The sequence below is a fragment of the Sylvia atricapilla genome, chromosome 8, assembly GCF_009819655.1.
Source record: "Sylvia atricapilla isolate bSylAtr1 chromosome 8, bSylAtr1.pri, whole genome shotgun sequence".
Classification (NCBI taxonomy): Eukaryota; Metazoa; Chordata; class Aves; order Passeriformes; family Sylviidae; genus Sylvia; species Sylvia atricapilla.
In genome coordinates this window covers 18,827,679-18,853,373 of record NC_089147.1, presented here as the reverse complement: position 1 = coordinate 18,853,373, position 25,695 = coordinate 18,827,679, and the positions used below count along the sequence as shown (strand labels likewise).

At 42.5% G+C, this 25,695-nt stretch overlaps 2 protein-coding genes across 6 annotated transcripts in view; one reads left to right on the top strand and one right to left on the bottom strand.

Moving 5' to 3' along the window:
- The window catches only part of MARCHF8 (membrane associated ring-CH-type finger 8), an 87,891-nt gene extending 69,009 nt beyond the window's left edge, over positions 1 to 18,882 (bottom strand). Inside the window, exons 1-2 of one of the 5 annotated variants that reach the window (XM_066323924.1) lie at positions 17,286 to 18,291; positions 16,757 to 16,830 (exon numbers count right to left, since the gene is read on the bottom strand). The gene's annotated coding sequence lies outside the window, so the exon portion shown is untranslated. Of the gene's footprint in view, positions 1 to 16,756; positions 18,292 to 18,687 lie in introns of those variants that run through there. The other 4 variants (XM_066323921.1, XM_066323925.1, XM_066323923.1 and 1 more) reach the window with 4 other exon arrangements.
- LOC136364217 (broad substrate specificity ATP-binding cassette transporter ABCG2-like) overlaps positions 1 to 25,695 on the top strand; it is a 249,788-nt gene that overhangs the window by 159,821 nt on the left and 64,272 nt on the right. The gene's annotated exons all lie outside the window — the stretch shown is intronic.

The following is a 25,695-nucleotide window of genomic DNA, read 5'->3' as shown; positions in this document are numbered from 1 at the left end:
AGAGAGGACAGCCTGAAGCTCAGCTGTTACTCTTACCTATAGCCACTGGTTTCTAAAACATGGACTCTACCCATACTGCCATTGCAGAGAGCCTTCAGAAACAAATGCCATTTCAAAAGAGGTCAAAATCCTGGCTGCAGAGCCCCCAAATGATCTTAACTCAGTGAAGCTAAGATTCCACCCACTCAGGTAGTCCAGTTTTGCTTTCTTCAGGACAGGCAAAACTAAAAATGCAGACACCTGGAACCACACCACCTGAGTCCTCATTACGTTGCTAGAACCATATAGCTGCAGCAAAACCAGTCAGATTCAGAGAAAACAGGACAAAGTCTCTCAAAGGTAGTTGAGAAGTACAAAAAGAAGGAAAAGCACACACATGACTTGGGCCTGGTGGCTGGGGAATTCCCCCGAGTACATCTGATAGAAGCAGAAAATGAGGTTTTTCTGGGTTATCAGCATGAAGTACTTGGTGTTAAGGAAACTTTCATCCACATGACTCTCTGGCAGTCACACTCCCAACACCAGAGACTTTCACTGCTGGGACTAAAGCCCCTTCAGAGCAGGCAGCTCCTGTGAGCCCACAAGACCCCTGCTTGACTCCCTGCACACTCCATTCACACAGTCAGACCAGGTTTCCTTACTGGTTTGGCCCCACGTTTCCCATGGCAGCATCTCAGATGTCTTGTTCCACAAAACCATTTATTCACAGTTCAAAAACACAGAAACAGCCTAAGCTGGTGCCTCCAAGGAGTACCCCCATCAAAAGACCCCCTAGGCTTTTATCCCATCAGTCTACCTACACACAAATCTTGCTCTTCCTCCTGAGTCCTCTGCTCCTGCTGTGTCTCCCAGTATCCATTCACCTCACTGGCATCACACAGGTTCATGCCCTTTGTTGTCCAAGAGAATGGAAATTCATGGTCTCTCATCTCAGACTCCCACCCAGAGCTCAATCTGCATCTTGCAATCTGAACTACCTACACAGATGTATCCCTCAACAATGAGAAGGGACAAAAACAACAGGAAACCTCAGTATAACAGAAGGAGGTGGAAACCACTTGAATTCCCACTTCAATCATCCACCCCGTCAAGATCTCAGTTTCCCGAGTGACAGCAAGGACATGAGATCAACCAAATGATCTGTATCTTGCTGGATTGGAGTGTCAAGTGCCATCGAAAGAACCCAGATGAAAGTCCTCCCTCACCTGCCACTTACTGCAGCCCTCTGCCCATTACATGTTCCAAAATAAAGGCTAAACTACTGTTTGCCAAGGATTCACAAAGATCCTGTCTGTGATTTGGTACCTATCAGAGTCTACAAACATGCTATCTGAACAGCAGATTCTATTAGGTCATTTATACTTCAGAAAGTCCACCATATTCCCTTTCTACATGGAATCGCTGGAAAACTTCAACAGAAGGTCTGGAGCTGTAGTGGCACTGGCTGCTGATGTACACAGGCCTTACCATAAGAAATGCATCCTGAGGATGCATGTGGGTGTGTACAAATGGTTTGTATTACTCAGAAGGGGAAAAAATACAGCAGTCAAATAGGTCAGCTGCTTTCCTGTTTCAAGTACAATAGGTATTCTGGATTAAAAGAATATGTCTTTATATGCATGAAAGGTATGCTCTGGAACCTGTGGCAGAAGGAAGATGATAGTTACTAACAGAAGGGAACTGGAAAGGATTTCACCTGTGAGTTGTTCTGGTCTGCCCCAAGGTTTCTTACCCTTCTCTTCACCCCAGCAGTGATGGTGAGCAGCATCACTTATGTCCGTGCTCTGACAATCTGTTGCAGGGTGGATGGGGTAAAAATAAAGCAAGAGACCACTGATGTCCATGTAATGCAGACACTTAAGTACCATCCACTGCTGTGACAATCCTGCCATGGAATAGATTAATCTGTAGACTGCAGGGCACCTTCCAGACGCAGGCTGAAATTTCTGCTCTGAGACTCTGTGGGTCACTGCCATGCAATCTGGTCTTCTGAAACTTCCTCTCTATGCAGAACAAAACCTGACCAACCCCAAAAGGAATGGAAACTCCCCAAAGAAATTTGACTGCTGGTAGATGGTGCAACATCTTCATCAGCTGGCTTACTTTCTCATAAGACTTGAAATAATTTATAAATGCAGATTTGGAATATTTTCTTCTGTTGGAGATCCTGATATGCAATCTCAAAGCTCTATTTAAAGAGCTCCTTTGCTTTTGTGTATTTGTCGTTGTTCTGAAGGTAACAGAAGCCCTCATCCAGTGACTTTAGCAAATTCCTGTGCACATCTTAAATTTTCCTAGCTACTTTGACATTTCAGATAGATATAGCTTATGCCTACTTTCTGTACACTACATTTTCCATATTTGCAAATATTTCCAATCCTATCAGCTTGTGTTGGCTCCAGTTTGAAGCTTTTATTTATGTCATTTTGAGCTTGTTCGGACTCTTCCCCCACTAATGTATCTTACGTAATCCTCTTCTAGAGATGACAGATGTGCATTTTCAAAAAGAGGATCCTGCATCTACGTTTCATTTTAGTTTACTGTAGCTTAATCAGTACTTTGTTAACAGCATCATTTAAGAGATGTTATCAAGCCTCATGCACTTCACATGCATTTGTTAACTTGACAAACAAATCTAATCAAGAGAGCTTAAGGGAGAAGAACTAACATTTCCTTTCCTGCAGTACTTTTCACATTTCACTTCCAATGTTGTACTAACCCTGAAAAGAATCTTTGTATTCAGACCAGGCAGATATAATTCTGGATTATTGCTATTTACAGCTCTGAATCTGCCCATATATCTTGCACTGTTTAGTAGCTTAGCTGTAACTTCTCCCTTTATTATCTCAGTTCCTCCTTTCCTCCACCTGCTAGTGTCCCAAAACAAACCAGCTTCAAGACTTAAAGTTTGAATATATTTCCAAATCTTGTTATTAAGTAGTTGAAATCAAAAGAAAGGCTTAGAAAGGGGACAAGAAATTCTTCTGCAAGTTCCCCATCTTCCCTTTGAAAGTTTCTCATTATACAGGAATAGACTACACATAACTACAGAGAAACTGTAGACTACACACAACCAACAGAGAAACAGAAGAATCTGCCAGCTCTGGCTAACTCCTCTCAAAATAAGAATACAATTATTTTTACGAATATTATACAACTAGACAAGCAAGCAGTTAAACTACAGTCTCAGTAAATAATGGTCCCATAGCTCTTAGCAACCCCTTCCCATGACTTTAAAGCTAAACAGGATCTGGAGCTCTGAAAAACAAGTTCCTTAAAAACTGTTCCCTTCAAATCAGCTGATAAATGCAATTATGAACTAGCTTGGTAGCACTGAGGAACACAAATTTCACTTCCCTCTGTTACAGTAACACAACACTACAGTCATTACAGTCCCCTGAGAAACAAAGAAATTACTTTTGTCTGCTTCAGCTACTAATAGCAATTTACCTGCATCAAAGGCATCACTGATCATTCCTGGTGTCCTGTGGAAAAATCCAAAGTGCCAGGTGCTCCACACACACCTGGGGCAGTAAGGTCCTGCTACAGATGCAAAACTTCTTTAGCATCAGTGGTCTTCCAGTTCACAGACATTTTTAAGTAACTCCTTTTGTATATTTTTTGATGAAACAGACCATAACAACATCAGCAATAATCCTTGGGACAATCTCTAACTACAACAAGCAAAAAGAAAATTCTCTACATTGGAAAGTCCTAATGGTGGAGGCTGGGGACAGGTCACAGCCAGGGCTCCTGTTTTCTCAGCCAGCAAGTTCCTCTACCTGCTCCACTGAATTCCCAAACCTATTTGCATAGGGGGGTGACATTCACTCTTTTGCCTCAATAATTACCATTTCTCCTCATCCCTTCACATTAAAGAAATCTTCCAGTCCTGACGTGCTTCTGAACAGAGCACGTCTAACACACAAACCACACTCACAGCAAGCTGTGAGTCTTTACAGCTTTGCTGCAAGCAGGACATTACATCACAGTCTGTTTGGGGCTTGCCTTATCACTTTTAGCCATGATCCCATTAACTCCCAGAATGAGTAGAGACTGGCTTCCTGAGAAATTAACGCCCCTCTCCAGAAGAGGCATTCTTCCCTCCAATTTGGCACTGAAGCCACCCTGCAGATCAAAAATCAGGATGTCTTAATCACAAAACTTTAACGTTTTCTAAAATATTTGGATGAAGACTTGCTCCATTATAACACTCACTGTCAGAGAAGAACATGCCACAGCACTATGCCCATTCCTACAGTTTTTGAGAAAAGCTGTTTTTCCTTTTTCACTGCATGTCCAAAAGTGATGCACAGCAGTAATCTACATGGATTCCATCCACGTGTGATGGAATGGTCCACCAAGACTGCTGCAGCTGGTCCACTGCAATTGCAGATTATCCTGCAATCAGCACAGAAGGGTCCACAGTACAGCTACTGAATACAAAGAACACTCCCCTCACCCTACTCGTGTGCAAAAGCCAAAACCCACAAAACTATGACATGCCTCAGAAAGACAGAGAGTGATGTCAAGGACAAGGTAGCACTCCAGATCTCCAGGACAACTGCAAATCTATTGGGAAAAAAGCTCACGTGATCATTATGATTTGGCAAAGCACTCCATGTGTCAACTGATATTTTTTAAAAGGAAATCTAATGAAGATTATAATCCAGTGGAAGAAGAGATATACAAACACTAATAACTTTCAGGTAAGTTTCTAGTCTAGTACACTAGTTCACATGATACAATATAACACCTATAGATAAAGTATGATCCCTTCCCATTCTCTATTATAATCCTTTTGGTGTTCACAAAACTCAAAATCAGTTCTGAAATCCAAGGAAAAATTGCTTGATATTTATCATCAAAATTAATAAAGATTATTAAAAAATGCATACACTTACACTGAAGACAACAAAAGCCTGGGTTTCTCAAACAGTAGAAATATTTACAATACAAGACAGTGATGAAACAACAATCTCACCATTGTTCAGCGAGGACATTGCTCACATTCTATATTGTACAGAGATAACAACAACAACGCATTTTTAAGAAAATTCTGTGCTACATCACTTATTTTCCATTACATCAGAGATGAACAGTTGTAAAAGCCATTTACGAACAACAGGCACCTAATCAATGTTCTTCACTATTGTTTAACTGCTACCAGGCAGAATATTCCTCTTAAGGCAGAGTAAAAAGAATATACTATTGATTATATGATTCTCTGTTTTGAAGAAATGTGAAATCATTCCTTCTTTGTCTTTTGGTGAGTAAGAAATTTCCAAGGCCACACACATAAGAATGTATTTCTTTTGAATGATTTATCAGTTAAATGTCAGGTAACTCTTCATTTATAGGTTTAAGTTATTACGACATGCTTTTGCTGTGGAAGCCTTAATAAAATCTAGATTTCTGGATCACTATGACAAACCCTTAAACTCTGAAGAAACACCTATAAACAACATTCTTTAGGACTTGGCCAGAGCAACTGGAGAGCCTGAAATCAGGGTCTTCAGAAGTTCAAATGTAGAGTACAAAGAGCAAGGTACCAAGCATCCTGTACCTGATTCTTCTGCTAACTTGCACGACACCAGTGTGTTTGATTTCAACCATAAATTCCCACATTTTAAAGTAACCTGATATCTGATGCCAAACTCACTACCAGAAGTCATTTGCTATCCCCCAAATTTAAAAATCCTAAACATATTTTAAATACAGGGAAATACCAAGATTCATTAAAGTATAACAGAATTCCGTGAGAAATTTTTATTGGGAAATATACTCAGGCATAATATGTTTCCTTAAAGGCTTTATATTTCCATCTTTTTCCATTCTGATACCTTCCCTGTATATTTGCCACATCCAAAAATCTCCCATGCAAAAGGCAATGCGGGAAGGACCAATACTGTGACCTGCATTAGAACTTGTCCTCCAGGCAGAACAAGGTGCTGGAGGAGTGGAGACCACAGTTGCACTGACATTGCTGTCCATCTTCATTCCAAGTATCACCAATACAGAGGTGTGCTCACTGCCTGTGCTTCAAGAAGGCAAATCATTGGAGCTCTTCGGTTTAGCCATTTCTGTGCAATGGAAGTTTAACAGTACTTCCACTTCCCACCTCCGGGCTGTTCCAGCCTCACAGGTAGCTTTTGTGGGGTGGTATTCTTCCTTACCATGGCAGTCTACAGTACCTGGCACAACCAAGAGTACAGACTGAAGTGCTACAGTAAGACAAGCAGTAACAGTCCTACACGTCTGAGTAATTCTTTCAGTTTCACACCTGCACGGTCACCAAAAATTGCCAGGTCTTGATTTGAGAAAAGTTGCTAGGCAGACAAACATGGCATTCCTCATCAACTTCAATATGAAAATTCTGATATAAAGAGTTTAAGAACCTCTGTGTCATAGCATTATCATTAAAAAGTAAAGCTGTATAAAGGCCACAGACAGAGTCCAGGCCTGTGAACAGAATTAAATCCCTTTCAGTGCCAGAATGACAGCCTCTTCTAGTTGCAACCTTATCATGGGATTTGCTGGGTGGTTAAAATGCTGCCAGTGCCTATCGTATTTTAAGTGTTCCTGATGTAGTTTAAAGGCCAGGCAACTGATTTCAGATGGCTGACAAACAGTCTCACCCCAGCTCCCTGTGCCAGAGCTGACACCAACACGCACTGGCAGGGGCAGAGAACCCGCACAGTTTCCCTTCATGACGGCGTTAGTCCACGCGAGTGTGCTGGCACGTGTGTGTTGTTCTGACCATCCTTCCCTCACAACAGAGCTCTGTGCCACCCGAAAAGAAGGGACTGGCATTACTGAAACCCACAGACAAGGCATTCCTTACCGCAGTCTATAAAGGGCCATTCATCCCCACTTCTACTTAAAATAGCCACTGGCTGCAATCATGAGATGAATACATGACTGTGGATTCTTTTAAATCACTGCCTTCTCGCACAGACAAGAAAACTGTGTCCAGCAGTTGCATCCTTACCATTGTCCTTGTTCTCAATTCAGCAATCAAGTGTTGACCCTTTCTGTCCCATCCAGTATTAGACCCTTCATTTCTAAAAAGTATTTTGAAGTTTAGAGATTTTATGAGAAATTTAGATACACAGCACAAAACTTCACCAATCCATTCCTATGCATGTGCAAGACCTATACAGAATCCTATTAAAGCAAATCCATCACAGCTTTCTATCACCAGAATTACAGCAGTAAAGTCCAGCTATCATCCACTAGCTATGCACTCCCAGCCAAATACAGCCAGCTGCTGTAAGTTACTGAGACAGAATGAAGTACCCAGGTACAGAAAAACTGTGTTTATTAATGAGAAACACTTAAAACTGCACAGGTCTCTTTCTTGCTGCTGGAGAAGAGGCTGACTTGCAGTGCCCTTTTGACCTACCCTTAAATGATTAGCAGTTTTTACTCCAGCGTGTGTTTCAAAGCAATCTCCAAGTGTCTAGTAAGGGTGAGGGGAGGCCCAAGCCATCAGATAGCAAAATTCTGTGGGACAAAAGGTTTGAAGGAATGTGGTGATAGCTGGAGCAATACAATGGAATGGATACTGGCATGCTATTGCATATCTACAAGGCAGTAAAAGAAGCTGGTATAAGAAGTCCTCCAAACAGGGAAATAAAATCCAGGAGCATGGCCACATCACTCATGCCAATTAACATGTCACATTCTTCAACTCAATCACATTTAGAAGCGGCTTTTCTGTCTTTTTCTCAAGAAGATGGTGTTTGCTTTAAATTAGTTTAAACAGGAGCCAGTGAGAGAAGCCAAGTGTGTTAAACAAGGCTGATGCAACTCTGGTGCATATGAGCACTACTGTAAAACCTGAAACATTCAAACTACTGGAAGAAACAGTAGTTTTTATCAGGTATCTGTTGAAATTGAAAGCTAGAAGAAAAACTTTATTTATTTACTTATTTATCAAGCTAAAATATCAGTAGTCCTCATGGAAAATCTACTGCTGGATAAAGAGGCAAGCATCGAATCTGCTGTATTTTACACCAGCAGTACCCTTCGCTGCAGAGAGGAAAACCCACACAACTCCACTCTACTCTCCTCCATGTTTTCCAGGACCCATACCAGCTGACTTTCTGGTTTCCTTCTCTAAGTAGCTACAATTACAATAATATTCAGGGACATTTGCTCTCCCAAAGAGCAGGTGAAAAATAACTACAGACAAATAATTTGAACATCTGCTGAATTAGGCTAACGGAGAGATAACTACGTATTTCTCTATTAATAATTTCAAATGGCAAATGCAAGTTAGTTTTCTTTTTTCAATTGAGAAAGGAAAAACAATCTCCTATTCCCCATGCAACAGATGCTGGAAAGTCAAGATGAAAATCTCCTCCATTTTCTACTGACTTAAAACATTTGGCTTGTTCCATTCTAGATAGTCCCATCTTTAGCACAGGCTCCCACACATGGGTGTACAGCACATCAAGATGTTCACAAGGTATATAAAGACTAAAGATGTTTTCTGCTATTTCTGAAGTGACAGGAACCCCTGGGTGACCAAAACACTAGTGCTTTCCTCTTAGAGAGCCCAAGTCTCTGGGCGCTAGAGGACACAGCACGGTGCGTAGGAACAGGCATGGTCCCCTCTGTGTCACAAGTGACCTTGTGCCTGGCACGGTCCTTCTCCATTGGCTGTGCTCTCCGAAAGAGGCACAAAGCCTTGAGCTCAGAGGAAGTTAAAACTCCTTGTTTTTCAGGGACACATGCTATTCAGTGAATGGCATGATCTGGCAACATTAGCAGCATTCTTACAAAGAAATAATCTGGTACAAGCTCACATCCCCTACATTTCCTGCAGAGTTCACAGAAGTTTCACATCTCAGCAAGGCCAGCTGGTGTCTCACTGCCTCATTATAGATGACAGAAGGCATGGAACTTAAGAAATGAAACCCACAAGAGGCTAAAAAGTATTCAGATCCCAATCTTAGGAGATGTGAAATACCTCAGCTGAAAAGGTTCCCTCTTCCTTGCTGCACTGCTTCTGCAGCAAAGCCACACAGCTGTCTTAAAACGCTCAACCTAACAGCTTCAAGCAGGAAACAACAATGTAGCACACATAATGGTCCTTTCTGTGTTCATGGATTGGGTGTTCTGGGGTAGGTGTGGGTTTCTTTAAAGAAAAAACAAAATCTCTAGGAAGCAGATGCCCACGAAAGAGGACATCTTCTCTGCCTGAAAAAGATGATGCTGCCAGAAAAAATGCACCCTACGGCATTTAGCTGGGGCAAAGATTCAGCATGAATGCAGTGCAAAGTTACTACCATCAATCTCAGAACACCTGGTCTCCTCCCAAAATTACCTCCCCTAACACCGATTCTGTCCTGACTTTTCAGACTCACAAAACCACTTCAGTCTCCAATCTTGTCCTATATGCAGGTTATGAATTAGAAGACTTCTCTAATTAGAGATCACCAGTGGAATATTGAGGGTAGATTATTTTCAGCAATTATCTGATTGAGCTGGAGCTGCAGTAAGTTGCAAATTAGTTACTGCTTTTTCTAAGACTACATTTTACACACTAATTTCCAATACAACATCTAGTGTCTCTTCAAAACCCATCATCTATCAGCAGAGATGGAGCAGCTATCATACACCCAAGAAGGTACTTCTTAACATCTTCAAGTTTCTCACTCAAAGCCTAGAAAGAACAGCAAGGGGAGATGAAGAAACCTGGAGAGGCACAGCCATCTTCACACACCAATGGTGAAGGCATTTACAAGATTGAGTAACCCATCCCTCTGTAAGCTGTCACGCTGGAGTGGCATTTTTTCTAGAAGGGATTGTAGAAGGCCCAGAGACACATAACATGCTGTTTTATTGCTCACAAAGTTAAAGCATGACTTAGCCTACTAGTGACTTACTTCTTTTTTGGCACATTAAATAAAGGAAGAAAAAAAAGGCCTTGGCTCAAAAACAGGCCAACTCTCCTTGACTCAGAGGGGTCACTGGACACAGGGAATAAACATCATCTCAGTAAAGCAGGTGGGATGCACTGTGTACAATCAAATTGCTTTCCACTCCCATCCCCTGCTGACAAGAATGACTTTCAGACTTGAAACCCAACAGTTTCATCATCTTATTAAATTCCCAATTCCTGGCTCAGATGTCTTTCACATGCATTAGTTAGATTACATCAACCACAAAGACCTGCCCATGAGCCACACAGGATATAGCTCAAAGGCAATCACTCAGTGATTGGATCATCAGCTCTCTGAGTTTCTCTTCCTTTATTCATAGAAGCAGCAATGCAAACTGTGTGACAAGGGATAAGTGTATTCTTTGTAGTGTCATGTGGAAAGCGAGATAACACCAGAGCATCAGGATTCAACTGGAAAACACACCTTCCTTGAGCAGAGCATCTACTCTGAAGCAGAACCATCCCTGCAGCCTTCTCCAACAACCCCTCCATAAGGCACAGACAGTAAAGACAGGCTAAGCCAAACACACGCAGGTCTTACAGAGCAGAGAGCCTTAATACAGCAGCTAATGAGGACTTGAAAAGGCAGCTGACAAACAGCCAACCAGCATGATGCCTGCAGGGCATCACAGCCCTACCAGAGCCTCTGCAAAGCACCTATAGTTCTGCATACTGAGAACATGCCAACTAAAAAACTTCCCAGTAGGCAATCAAAGATGGATGAGACAGACTGAACACATGTCCAAGCTGACAAGTAGAGCTCAAGTAGACAGAGAAAGCAAACAACTATAACAAATATCTAACAAGACACAATGAAAGATCACAGCCAAGAATAAAATGCATGATGTATCTTATTCCCTCTTTGTACAAGGAACTGATCCTGAGTTCTTTGCTCTCAGACTGCTGGACCACATGATGTTATGCTTGCCAGGGTATCACTAACAAAGGAAAAGTGAGTGAGAAATTGTATCTTGAATCACACATGTTCAACAGCAACTGAGCTGGGATCCTTGCCTTGTGGTTGGAGAAGCTGATATCCACACCACTAGTAAATAAAAGCCCAGGTCTGGGGCAGATACAAGTGCTTCAGGGTCCCCAAAACACCAAACACTGACCATGGGAGATCCTGAGAAGAAAAATACCACCAGAAGACGGCAAAACATATGTGAGACCTACCCTGGTATATTTGGTATGTAGATATATAGAGGAGATGCTTCCACGTTTCACTAGCAGCACCTCACTCAAATGCAGCCTTACTGAGCAGGGGTAAAATGCGCAAGGAGCACTTTAGGCAGACTTTGTATGAGGCACAGGGCTCTGGCAGGGCCATCTCCTGCTGCTTTGAAGCTGCAGTTCTAATATATTACTTGCACACTGCCTCACTAGAAACAAAGCCACACATTCCATTTAAGAAAGTAATCACATGGATTAGGAAAGGTCAAAGAATAATAATTTTGAACTTCTTGCCATCCGGAAAATACAACAGTGCTACGAGTTCTCCATTATTGGCCTGGAAAACATCACAGTGGAGGATGGCACATAAAAAGAAACTCATCTCTAAAAGGTCTAAGGGACTGCAGAGCTCTGTAGGTGTACTAGAGCAGGACTCTTTTTCACACCCTGCCAAAGCATGTAGCAGCTCACACAGAATGTAGAGACCTTTTAAGCCTTGCAATTTTGCAATGATTGGTGAGAATTTCTGCAACATCAGAAATACACAACTTGAGCAGTCTCAGTCAGAGTTATCCTCCCCTGTCAGGTCTGACCCTAACATGAAGGGTACAAAAGAGCTGAACATCGCTGTCAAAATAATCACAGAAACAACATACATGCCTCACACTAAGGAACTGCTAAGAGGAAATATTCAGTTTTCATGCCCCAAACAAGAAGATATTTCAAGGCTTCAATAGGAAAACATTGCCTAAGAACACCAATGTGTTTAGAAGGCTGAAATCTGATCTTGTTTTTATTGGCTTCTGCTTTATTATGCCAAGACCAAAGTTAAAACTCCCTTCCATATTTTAATCAAACCTGCTGTATTTTTTGCTAATTCCCAAGATCAAGCCAGCCTGACAAGAATCATGTAATTTTCCAAGGGTATCTCTTCTCCCTCCGCCCCCTTATGTTATCAAACATTAATTTTGTGATGAGTCTGCAGCATCATGCCAGTTCTAATTTAGCAACAATACTTAAAATTTCTCCTAAGCCTTCAGAAGGCCTTGCAGTGGAAGAAGGCTATTCCACAGCAGAAGGATTAGCACAGTCTGAGATCCTGCATTTGGTATCCTGTGGTTGTAGGTTTCATAGGGGCCACTGACCCACGTGGCTTATCTTATGTTTAAAAAGTGCCATCTCCATGGGCTTTGTTACAGGGTAAGGCTGCAGTTCTCAGTTGTGACATTGTAATTTATATTCCATTCTTTCTGCAACATCTAAAGTTCCAGCAATTATGCGACATTTAGCCAACAAGTTTAGAAGTTACTGGCAGTGTGATTGCGTAAGCACACTTCCCCTTGGAGAACAGGTTAAATTTTTAAAAAAAAAAAAATCCAAGAACCTTACAAATACCATGATGCAGATGACAAATGAGTTGCAGGAAAATACGGTGTGCATAGGTGAAGTAACTGAAACTGGAAAACTGAAGGCCAGAAACAGGAAAAAAGACACCCGTTTCCTGTCTCTCACATAAAATCCCCTTCAGCTGCAAGTAAACTTCCTCTCCTTTTAAAAGCTAAGCAGATTTTTTTATTGTCATTGAAACAAGACAGCATTTAGTTCAGTATGCATTTGTCATGTTTGGTGTAAAAAATCCTTTCCTCTACAGATCACTTGCAATATAAAAGAGTAGCAAATCTTCAGCCCATCTGCTTTTGTGGATTATATGCATGCACGTACATACATACACATATAGACATATTTTATAGAAGCAGCTTAATTATAAATCAATAGTCACAGAGCATGCTAGAGAAAAAACACTGATAACAACTGTCCTTCCTAGTCCTGGCACTTCCACTTCAGATTTGGCAGGCAAGCTCAAGATGATTATCCTAAAAGCTCTAACAATAATTACAGTTAAAAGGACATTTTGGATGCAGAACTGCAAGGGGAACTCACATAATTTAATGGAAAGGAACAAAAAATCAAAGCCTACTGTCAGCTTCAGAAAGAGCCAGACTGCTTCCATGTGTTCTCTTCTCTGTCATCACCTATGGTAAACTATTACCTCACGCTCTTCACATTCCTCTGGTATGCCAGACTTCACCAGGCTTATGTATGATGAACCAAAAAGCCACTGCCAACTTTCACTTTCGATCTATTGTAGCAGAGTTCATCATGCTGTTAAATGCAAATCCCTTAAGTGTGGTTTGCTGAAGGAGGTGACAGAAAACATTCAGGAAGGACACAAAACTGCAAGGCAAGCAGAGTCATTTGCGAGAATTTCTTGCTACAATGTGGCCCATGTTATGAAACCATGGCAGAGCCCTGTATTGCATCACTTCCTGTTCTCTAATCCATCAATTGTCCCATAAATATTTATATGCACATAGAAAAAAAACCCACAGAAATATGCCACATTTTTCCATTAGCCTTTTTCTTCTGACTGATGCATTCGTAGTTACAAGAGATTATAACAAGGATTGGCATAGTAGTGAATCACCCTCAATAGCACACTGCGCTTTTACAACTAGAAATAGAGGGATCAGAGAGATTAATCCTCTGTCCTGGATGAGCCAAGGAGCCAGTGACAGGGAAAGCAAATATAAATAGGCAGAGAAGGCTTTGTCTTGCTACAGCACCCACTGGTTTTGAAGGAGTCTCTTCAACAAAGAAATGCTTTAGGAAACCTTTACGGATGACATTAAACAAAGACATCCTTTTCACAAATCCTGCTGTAATTTGGAGATAAGAGGTTCCCACTAATAATCCTGTGACATCACCTTCCCTCTCCCAAGAAAGTAAAGGCCAGGTCCACTGCCAAGAGACGTGCTTACAGTAGAAGATCTGACTGAATACTACCTCAGCAGAATGGTGCTACAGGACCAGTTGTTCAGAGTGCATTTGCTGCTTCCTTCAGTTAACGGTACTCAAAGGCTCCTCTAGAGGCAAAATTCACCCAAATCCCATGTCTAGAAGCCAGTTTCTAGTTTCAGCCCTAGGAGTCATGGCAATGTGATGTGTGGACGCCCACACGTGTGGTGTGCCCATGGAAATTCTTGTGTAATGAGAAAGCAGAACTTCAAACTCAACTCTAGCAACAAGAACAGAAGCACAACTGCCTTCCTCAAGCTGCACAATGGCACACAGTTATTAGCAGTAAGTAAGTCTGAGTGACAAATTATTCTGGTCATTAGAATCAGCAGGTCAGACCCAGGGGAAGCCTAACTATTTATTGAGAGGCACTGGGGTTTTTTTCCCTACAGATACCCTTCCTTGCATGCTCAGTACACACACTAAAGAAGAATCAAAAAGCTTCTTAAAAATAAAGCACATTTGAGAGAAAAGAGGCACAAAGGATAAGTATACTTTTTTAAAAATTAGCAACTTCATGTGTAAATTTGAACTCTATTCTTTTTTTCTTCCTTTTTTTGTCACCCTAGAGTATGTCACCTTCTGTCTTTCTTTTCTTCCCCTATTTTCCAACTGACCTTTTGATTCAAAGAGAGAAGTTTCTCACCCTGTGTCGAGGACACGACAGAAGTCAAGCTAGGAAAGAACAGCTCAGGAAAGAACGGCTGACAACATTTTTATTCCTTGTAATGTACCTCCTATTCTGGATGGTGCATAAACACATGATCTTACTGAACCCACGATCAAACTGGGAGACAAACTCAGGCTTAGCTGCGGTAGCAGTGACCTGTTAAACGACATTTTTAAGTCAGATGTCTTTTTTGCCAAGGAGAAACTCTAGTGCTGTTGTTCATCTGCAGCCTCACCTGCAATGGTGACATCTGTTCAGTCCTGATGCCCTCTGAAGGGCAGGTATCAAGGCATACTCACCTGATACACAGGATTTACCTATCCCCAAAATATACAATATTTATGTTCCATAGGAATTTTGGCTATGTATTTTGCCAGGTTTACAGCTGGGATCCTTAAACGAGTCTCCAGGGATAAAGTGCTCATCTCCTACCTTTTTTTTTCATACAACTATGCAAAATCTCAGCTGCACTTTCACTATTTTCCACCCATTACACATACACATATTACACAAAGGTAATACATGTGAATTTCATTTAAAATTTCCAACACCGTTTTCATTTGAGTCCAATCAGCTGTGACATTCTGCCAGGTCAAATTCAAGATTTGCTACTAAGCCCCCCCCAGTTGCCTGCAGGTAGCAAATGTGAGCTCCAGAGTGGCGCTCAATTTAAAAGACAGAGAAGTTTAAAAGTCATTTACAAACACCTTTGATCAAGATCAGCCCAAACAAGATAACCAGGGACATATAATAAAGGCCAGCCTTCCTTCTCAGACCCTGGGGAAAAGAAATTGCAAGCACTAGAAACTGCTGATGGTTGAGATCTCTGGCTGTTGGGTGAACTATCTGCTTGTCTGGTGACGAGTTACATTTAAGAGTAAAAAGAGCTCTTAAAGCACACCTTTAATTGCAAAAAAGACCAGGCTTCTAAGGGCTCTTGTAATTTACTTGCCTCAGAATCAATAAGCACTATGTAATCCATTATTTGGTTTTTTAATGCTTCACATGAATGTGGGCACCTTGATAAAATCCCACAAAAACATTGTGGGAAGCAGTGAAAAATAATCTGGCTTAGAAATTAGGAGTTATTTTGGGAAGTTTTTAGTAAAATCCAAACAGAACTAGTAAAACTGACCCTGTCTCAGTGAAAAGCATTTCACCAATCTGGAGATGTGAAAAATCCACAGTGAACAAAGCCCACCCAGCAAGTGTAATGCCAGCTCTGCTATGCTATATCAAGCTGCCACCAGATCTTTGCAGTCAAATCCACAAGTCAGCAAAACAGAAGTCCCAGCAAACCCTGCATGAGTTCTGCCTCACTATGGAAATTAATACAGTGAATTAGATGTGCAATTTACATGGTTCACACAGTTCCTGCAGCAGCCAGCATGAGATGCTCCCAAGAAAGAACTGGCACAAGCAGTAATGGATAACTCATCCCCCAGGAAGATTTCCTCTCTAAAACCTTATGCCCTGGAAGGGAAGTTTTTCCTAGACTTCAAGTTTTTCATTCCTTATAGCCTTCTACAGCTTTGCTAGTCATTATTTTTCTATTCACTATTCGTCACACACAGACAGTCCAAGCACAAGGTTGTTCAGGGCTCCTAGAAGTTCCTTCTTTCAATGCCTGTTAATCTTTTATGGTCCATCTACAGGTCCTTAAAGAATGCTAGTTAAACACTTCTACATGATCAAGAGTTCCTTTTATTTTTGGGGGAGGGCAGAAGGGTAGAACAAGAGCAAAACAAAATAAAAAAACAATCAGAAAAAAAAAAAAAAAGAAGAGACCTCATTCGTGTTTTCACGTTTTCCTGGCAGATAGTTATGCACGCTCTATTATTCATACTTTTGGAAGCCAGCTGTTAGTCAGGCCCACTAGGGTGAAGTATATGGCAGAATAGACCCATAGCAAGAAACCGCTTTTTCTTATGCAGCAGGATCAATTCAGGGCTTGTAACAACCACCTTCAACGCCTTCCTTGAGCAGCATTATTACTGGAAGCTGTCACATTCCTGCAGTGCCCTGCCTTCCCCACTAATGTCAATGTTTGAAAGAGCAGTAAGGAAATCAGTCTGTCAGACACTTTAGTACAGTGCCTAAAGCACCTGTGACAGCCTCAGCAGCTGGGAAGTCCTTTCACCCTTGAACATGGCAGAGTTGCTTGTCCAAAATGTTGCGTCTAAAATAACAGAAGTTTAAATAAAAAACCCCAACAAACTCATCCTCAAAATATAAAAATTCATCCACCACGCTGAATTAATGTATCCTCATAACAGTTAAGACTGTGTTAAAGCAGCCTGGGAACAGGTGCATTTTCTAGCACTAGACCCCACCTGAACATCTCCAACAATTCTAGCCCCTTACCCATACACTGAGGCATGAAAAGCATGCAGCTTTTCTTCCAATCCCCAAACAAAAAACTGCTTCTTTTTAACTAGTTCATAAGCAGAACTGCTGGCTAGGGCTAGCTGAAAGCCAAGTTAGGAAAAAAACAAAAAATCAAAAGAACAACAGAAAACCAAACACCGTAACAACAAATATTCAGTGAATTGCCAATTTCTTAAGTTTACATTAGACCTAAGTCACACAAAGTTCCCGGCAAAAGGGCAGCTGTTCAGACTTCAGCAGCCCTACCATTTTCAGCAGTCACAGCAGAATCAAGTCTCACTTTCTCTGAGCAGCTAGAAGGTTGCTCTGAGGAGAGTCTGGCACCAAACAGTTTGGGCTGCAGCCGAGAAGCTGCTAACACCCCCAGCAGGTATTATTCCGGGTGCTAGGGCATACCCTTGAGACAAGAACATTGACGTTTCCAGCAATCCTGGTCCTCAGGCAGGCTTAGAAGAACTCTTCATCAGTAGAAATTGACCAGCGTTGACAGATTTCAAACAAAGTATCTTACAGCGAATAAACAGTGTTTTTCAAAGAAAACTTCTTTCTGAAAATGTTCGACTAGGACTATTGCTAGATCAATCTCAGCCTCATCTGACACTACTCCAAACCGATTTTAGAAGCACAGATTCATAAAGATTTGCTGCTGCTTCAGCTGAAGTGTTACTGTCAGACCGGCTCTCTCCCACCCACATCTTCCTTCCAATATCTCTTTCCACCTCCACCCAAGCTCTAGCTAAATTGTCCCTTCCGTGTTTATGCTGCTGGGTTATTTCACAGATCTGCGATGCTCGGAAGTAGACCAGCCCCTTGCCAACTGCAGAGCTGAGCCGCGTGCCCTCTTGCACCGCAGTTTGAGACCAACTGATCTGGCACCGGCACACTGTAATTCCCGCTTTGCTTGCACTTTTAGCGTACTAAAATGAGCAGAAGTTAAAGTGTTACAGTTTAGAACAACTCGAGCATTACTCTGCCTGCCAACTAGCTCCAGGAAGCATGAAGGAATTCTGACTATTTCTTAGTCCGCCGTGAAACTTCACGATTCCTTACGAACACGCTGTGACCAGCACATCTTGTGCACGGTTTTCTCTCTGGCGTATTCTCTGCTACACGTTGCTCACGGAATTCGCGTCCTCCTCCTAACGGGACAGCTGGTGCAAACACGGTCCCTTTCCCACAGCTGATCCTCTTTCGGCTTCCTCACAGCAACACTAATGCTCCCGGCTCCAGCAGCAGCAGCCGAGGGCGCGCAGACAAAGACGGCGGAGGTGGGAAAGCCTCTTACCAGGGAATTAGGAGCCGCTTCCCGGGCTCCGACAGAGGAGCGGCGCCGCACGGCCCTCGGGGAGCGCCCGCGGTGCCCCGCCGCCCCTGCCCCGGCCAACGCGGCGCTGCCGGTCCCGCGGGGAGCCGGCCCGGCCCGCGCCGCCTGCTGCTCGCCCAGGAGCAGCGCCTCACCTGCCGGACCCGGCGGGGCGAGGTGCCGCCGGCGGGGCCGGGACGAGCGGCGGCCGCGGGGCAGCGACCCCGGGGCAGGCGGCCCCCGCAGCGGGCGGACCCCGGGCCCGGCCTCACGGCGCCGGACCCGGCTCGGCCCCCGCGGAGGAAGCGGCGGCTGCCCGCGGCCAGGGCGGCGGCCGAGCCTTACCTCGGTGGTGCCCCGCACAGGGCCCGGGCCGGCGGCTCCTCCTCCGGCTGCGGCGGCTGCTGCTGCTGCCCATGCCCGGGGCCGGGAGGCGGCGGGCCGCGGGGCCGGGAGGCTCCTGCGAGGCCGGTCTCCCCCAGCTCTCCCCCGGCTCCTGTTTACCGCGGCTCCCCGGGCCGGGCTGCCTGTCAGCGCGCCGCCCCGCCCCGGCCCGCCCCCGCCGCCATGGCCCGGAGCAGCACGGGCAGGCGAGGCGGGCGCTCGGCGGCGGGACGCGGCTGTCCCGGCGCCCGATCGCCTCCCGCTGGAGCCGGCCCCGCTCCGCCGCGGCCCCGCTCGGCGCCTCCCGCCGGGAACGCGCTCCCGGCACCTGCGCGCGGGGCGGGGCCCGGGCGCCGGGAGGCGACAGGCGGCGGCGGGGCCGGTGCGCTCCCGCTGTCCTGAGCTCGGCCCTCGGCCTGCCTCCCGCCGCCGCACCGGGCTGCTGCTGTCACTGCTGCCCAGGGTGAAACGCCTCACCCTTTAGTACGTGGAATAAAACGTCTTCGCTTCATAGGGTGCCGTTTAACTTTTTAAAAACGTGTGTCTGTGAAAGCCTGAAGATGGCTTATAAGGCATTGTCGTGGCGTGTTTTGTATCATCGCTCACCTGCACGTCTTGATTTATCAGCAAAAAAATACGTCAACAGAAAGCTTCGAATTTGCCCCATACCTATATCTGGGTGCCATACTCTGTTGCTATTTTACACTTTTGTTATGCAAGCAGAATACCTTAATCTTTTCTTCCCAAAGATATCTCTCTCCAGAGATATGTTAGAATAGGTGAACTACAGTATTGAGGTGCATTTTACAGGGGGAAAAGGAAAGTTAGTTTTACAAGAATAAGTCAAGGGAGAGTTTTCTGTGTTCAGATATGATGTCTATCCCACTTGGGAATAAGTGAAAAGAACAGGAAAATAGGCAGCTTCACTCAACAGTTTCTGTCAGTGCAGCACAGTCAAGAAAGCAGATATTATTCAGAGAATAAAAGAGCAAACAAGGAAACCTCCTGATTTGACATGAAAATTCATTCACTAAACCTAAGTTGAAATTTTCGTCTTCTCAGTCTGCACTTTTTCTCAATAATTTACAGGGCTCCAGGGAGATTAAATTTACCCACCAAGAACAGTGCAAAAAGCATAAAATGAGTAAGGCAACCTTTTCATGCAAAGACCACCCCCTACAGAAAAACGACGTTTTATCAGGTTTGCAGAGCATAGAGAAGCTGTGTTGAAATACTGTCATTACATTGCAGAGTTAGTACCCAGCAGCTCCATGTAGTCAAAGTGGGAGAAGCACCACCCAGGCTGTACGGTGTGTCTTCCTGGGAAAAGCAGAGTGTGGGTAGAACTCCAATTTAGTCCCATGTAGTTTGAAGTTAATGAACTTAGATTGTATCCCTTTATAAAATAGGGTATGGAAACATGCACATGAGATGATAACCGTTGTCCTCTTGATAGGCAATATAGTTTTGTAAAGAGAACCAGTACTGCTGGCGTTCCTTGAGGCTACTGGGATTTCTCAAGGGAGGCTCTTTCACAATCTATTTTGTTGTGTGTTTTGTTTGGGTTTTTAAAATTATTTTTTGGGTTAGGATTGTATTCTGCTTTGGGAACAGCATAGCTCACCACTCAGTGCTGTGTGCCAGACTAGGAAGAGGGCCTGTAGACACAACTGGAATAGAAGTAGATATTAGACAGAAAAATAGTCACACAGAGCAGAGGTTTTCCAGGCAAACTAGAATAACTAAGGATTAGGCCTGAAATGAAAGACACTGCAATAAACTACTTTGCAGATCTAAGCTTTCGCTGTGTTTTGCCATTATTACTCCACGGTCTCTGTCTCCCTGGAAAGCTTGTCTAGTATTTTAACACATTGTTGTTCTTGGCTTAAAGTCTCAGCAACAGCCTCCTGAATACAGGACGGCAGAACTGAGACTGAAGCCTTAATACTTGGAGGGCAAGCACTACTGTGGAACGTCCTGAATGCCTCACAGCCCTCAGCAGAAAATGCAAACCTAAGCTGTTGCAAATGTTCCCCTCCTCAAACATGCAGCTAATTTAAAAAATAGGAAAGAATGAATAAACTTAAGCTAAAGGCCATTAGTCAAATGGAAATATTAAATTCTTCCAGCTAGTGTTGCTGTTCAAAACCTGAGTAGAAGATAGAAGGTTTTAAAAAATTAAGGGAATGGAACAGTACAGTTCCATTTTGCTAATTGAATAGCTTTAGCTCAGAGTTACACAAAATACATAGCTTGGGAATGTGTGCCTAGAAATGCATGTCACACTTAGCTGAAGAACTGATTGATCTGCAGAGAGACTTGCCCCGATGTCCTGCACACAAGATCTGGACTGTGAGCACACACCTGCCATCAACAATAAACACAATTTTATTGAATTGATTTAAAAAGACAAAACAAAATTACCTCTATGCCCAGGAGACTCCAATCCTCTCTAGAAGCAGCACAGATCTACCATATGGTTATAAGTCTATGCTTTTTAAAAACACTTTTAGCACAAAGACCTGGAAAGTGGTGTGGGGCAGAAACCCTGAATAGTAACAACTGTTGTATGACTGTGTCCTTTTTTGGTCCTTAGTTATAACAATACATAAAGTAATTATGTGGGAAAGCATAATTCATTTTTACCAGATAACTATAAATGATCTTTTAAGTCTACAGTGTTGGTCTGAGCACCTGCATGTTTCCATAGCAACTCCACAATATTTCAGGGATTACTTTTTAATTCCACTGTGTTTTGGGTCTAGTTTTTCTCCAAGCCAGCTCAGTTCCTCTAGTTCCTTCAACCTGCAGATCCTGAGCTGTGTGCTCTCCCATCTGTTCACTCTCTTGTATGCACATTACTGGCCAAAATAAAGTGATATTTCTCCAAAAGTTCTCTGGTGATCTTATGTTTTACTGAAGGTGAGCTGAGGGTTTATTCCTTCCTGTGCTGTTGTTCTGCTGGTTTCTGCATGTGCTAGGCAAATAAAACAGGTAGGAGAAGGTAAAAATGGAGTCATTAGAGAAGGTGAACAGAACTGATGGGAATTCAACTAGAAAGATGAAAGGAAATACATATAAAGTTTACATCCTTCCGAACTGATAAAGGGATCAGCTTTTATCAGAAAGGCACCAGATTTCTAATGTTAAATCACCTTTAACAAAACCACTGCCAGAGCACCAAGAAGGTGATTTGGAGACGTCTTAACACACTTTTTTTTCAAAGTGTATAAAATTTAGCAAACTTTCTTCAGTCTCAGATGCAGGATATAAATCAGTACTAGAGTAAATACATTTAACTAAAACCTGGCCTTTGAAAAATCACTAGGATGATTTGAAACCTGTCTCTGGAACAAAGTGGCAATGAATCAATAAAGTCTCACATGGAAAACAGCAGGAAAAAAGAGTATTCCTGCCTGCAAAGCAAACTGTAACCTTTCTCCCAGTCCAGTGCTGTAAGACCCTGGATAGAGCAGACAGTGGCTGTAGCCAGCCCTACGTGCACAGCAGGTTTAATCTGGCATAGTGTGTGACAAACAGGCATTTGACAACACACCCCAGCAGATTTCAGCAACTCTTTAGCAGTCATGTGAGGGTGCCTTTGAAGACTGACAAGATTGGATACAGCTTTGAATCTGTCTCAGAGCAGATAAGCTTTTGAAGTAATAAAGCCTAACCAGGCCTCAAAACCACTATCCTCTGTAAAAGCTTTCAGAGGTATTTTCTCCTTTCTGAGCCTCCAAACTAAAGGTTGGCAAATAACAGAACCTAGACAGAACACCTTTTGAGGTGGCTATGGAGAAATCCAGTCCACAACATGAAGGTGTCACACTTGATTAAAGCCTACAGTCATTGCTGCAAGTCATTGTCATTTAGTATCCAAATGAAAAAAAGAGCAGAAAGTAGATTGGTCCTTTCTTTGTATCCCAGTCAATTTAATGCTTATTCAAGGCAGGATATGCACTACTAGAAAAAAAAGAGAAGCTCAGGGATGAGTAATGCTTCTCCAGAAGTCAGGTGGTACTGCAACTGGGTCTTGGGCTCACCATGTTCTTCCCCTCCTTTGGAAGACAGAGAGGAAAAAACAAACAAACAAACAAACAAAAAAACCCCCCAAAATTTCTACTCTACTGATAAAAATTTAGAAAAAGTATCTGGCCAGCTTGCTTCACTTTCACATTTGTTACTCGGACCATTAAGGAATGTATAGAAAGTAATTTATACCATACTCAAATATGCAGAGGAGGAATGACATTTTCCGAGCCTACCTCTTAGCAGCCAATACTCAGCTTTGGCTCTCCCCGCTGCAATTAACAGATGGCATGCAACTGACATGCAGATGTGGTGAAGGCATAAAAATAGGCAGTCTGGTTCTGTGTAACAAACCCCATACATCATCTTCCTCATAAGCACAGCTATTCTGCTGAACTCAGCCACATGTTCCCCTTACAGCCCTTTCCTACATTTTTTGTCATACTCTTAACGAATGCTACTTACATCCTGTCCAGATTAGATGAAGATTAATAATACTAAGCATTTCTATGGGACCTCCTTGGAAGAACCCTGTGCATATTCACCTGGTATTATTTTAATCACAATTTTAGAGGCTTACATTGTAACAGTACCTTGAGCAGGTTATAGCTGAATACACAACACAGGAAAATGGGAATCAGAGCACCGCAGATGACAAAGTATAATGCAAAATTAGAGGAGATTTGGAGGACAGCAAGCATAATTAAGACTCTGTAATAGTAAAAAAGATGAGTAAGAGGGGATGTGATTCAAAGACAGAACATACTGAATATTCAGGAGACACTGTTCTCCCTTTCTCATAACACTAGACCAAATGAATTTCAATTTAAAAATGGTAGGAAATTCAAAACTACAGTGAAAGAAAATTCTTTTCACATTACACATTTAAATAAGTGAAACTATGAATCTCTCAAGATTCAAAAATAGTTTTAGACCTTTATGGACCTCTGAATTAATATCATACTGTACAGTAAGATAGCAAGATCTTCACAATTCAGACTAGTCATTAGTATAAGGAGGTAAGATCCAGCGTCCTGTTCCTGAATACTTGGTTCGGGAATTTTTGCACCTTCTGAAGTGCCTGTTGCCATCTATTCCCATAGACAGATGGGGGACTGGATGGATCTCAGGCTAATCAAGACTATTTTGATAAGTACTATGTCTCCCCAAAACAAACTTCCTATGATCACTGCACAACAGGAGATGCTAAGAAGAAATCCTGTCACTCAACTCTCAGTCTCAAGACCATGTTTAAAACCATAGGTATTTCATTATATATCTGTGTTGTAACTTTGCATCAGCCAGTGTAGTTTTTTAGGCAAATAAGGCCATTGGAGGTTCCAGCACTTAAGTACAAGATTCAGGCAAAATAAATCTAAGCCTCATTAGTTCAAGTAAAAAAGATTACTGTCTGCACATTAAATTTATGGATAGAAGGGAGAGAGAAAATATTATTCACTTTTAAAAAAAATCATAGGCATTTACTAAAAACCCCTCACACAGAGAGAAAGAAGAGGGTATTTTGAAACCCCCAATATTACCTTTTAGAAAACTTCAGGGTTTTAATTTCCTGCTCATTAACCCTTTTAATCACATACCATGTAAATAATACTATTTTTGTGATTAGGTACTGTTTTGAATTTCTGGTGTTGGGCAGAATACCTAAGTTCAGGAATAATTCATCACCCATATGTGATTAGAATATAATTCTCATGGAGCTATATATACACTTCCTACATACATCGTACATAGTAATCAGTCTTTCTGAAGATTGGATTAAAAAGGATTGAAACAGCCTTAAAGTGTGCTTTAGAAATAAATTTCTGTCACTGACAAACTGTAAAGCATTTTGAATTGCAAGTCTAGGCCAGACAGATAGCGGTCACTTTGCAGTTACTGGCATACATTCCTCACATACCACTGAATTTATACCTTCATATCATCATCCTGTATCTGTAAGAAAAACCCAGCAACACTGGTCATTTTTAAAGAAAGAAATTATGGAGACATGCAAAATTTTTACCAGACATATCTGGTAAACATACTATCCAACATAGCTTGGCTAACAGACACCTCTGAAATCCATCCTTGCAGGGTTAGTGGGAGGGAAGAGAGGAGGACTGTCTAGTCTTCAATACATTAAGATTACCTAATAAATTACATCATGAAATCCAGCATAGAAACAAGCTTTTGAGGTACTCTTCCATTCTTATTTATTAAAACCCTTTGGAATTAGTAAAAGGAATGTACCCTATTGCTGATCTCCTTAGCTCTGTTCAGGGCGGGCTGAGTAAGGGTCACAAACAAACCATCACACTTTCCCCGCCCCCGTAAATCTCGTTATTGGCCAAACCCAAAACTTTTTGCCATGTTTAAAGGCCTCTGCTGCCCTCTGGTGTTGCTTCTCTGCAGCTTCGCACACAAAGCAAATGCAAAAGAAATCCAGAAAAATCTGCCACAATGTCCCCGTGTAGGAGAAATTATGCACGAACGAGTGGATTATGCTTCCAGATGTGGTCCTCAGCTACATAAATGTTTTCATGTAAGCAACTCTGGGTCAGTGCTAATGCAGATACCAGAAAAACTGTCAAATACATCTCAAGATGAACCTGATTTACATAAAGATTGGAAAAACATGACCCAACACAAAAGCTGCAGGTGGAAGTGACTCCTTACAGGCAGAAGCAAGGCCAAATCCGTAATTTACACCCAAAAGATGCTGCCCCATTATGAAAGCCGGAAGTACTTGAAAAGAAAGCAAAGTGTCTTAATTCATTATATGCAAAAAAACCTAGAAAAACTTCATTTTATATTTTGTAGTATGAATTAACAATTCTAGCCTTATCTGCAACTGAAGACAGTGAGCAGGAGGCACCACTGTAACTACATCCCAGGGAACAGCAAACTGAATAGACAGAAATTGCAATAAGATAGATT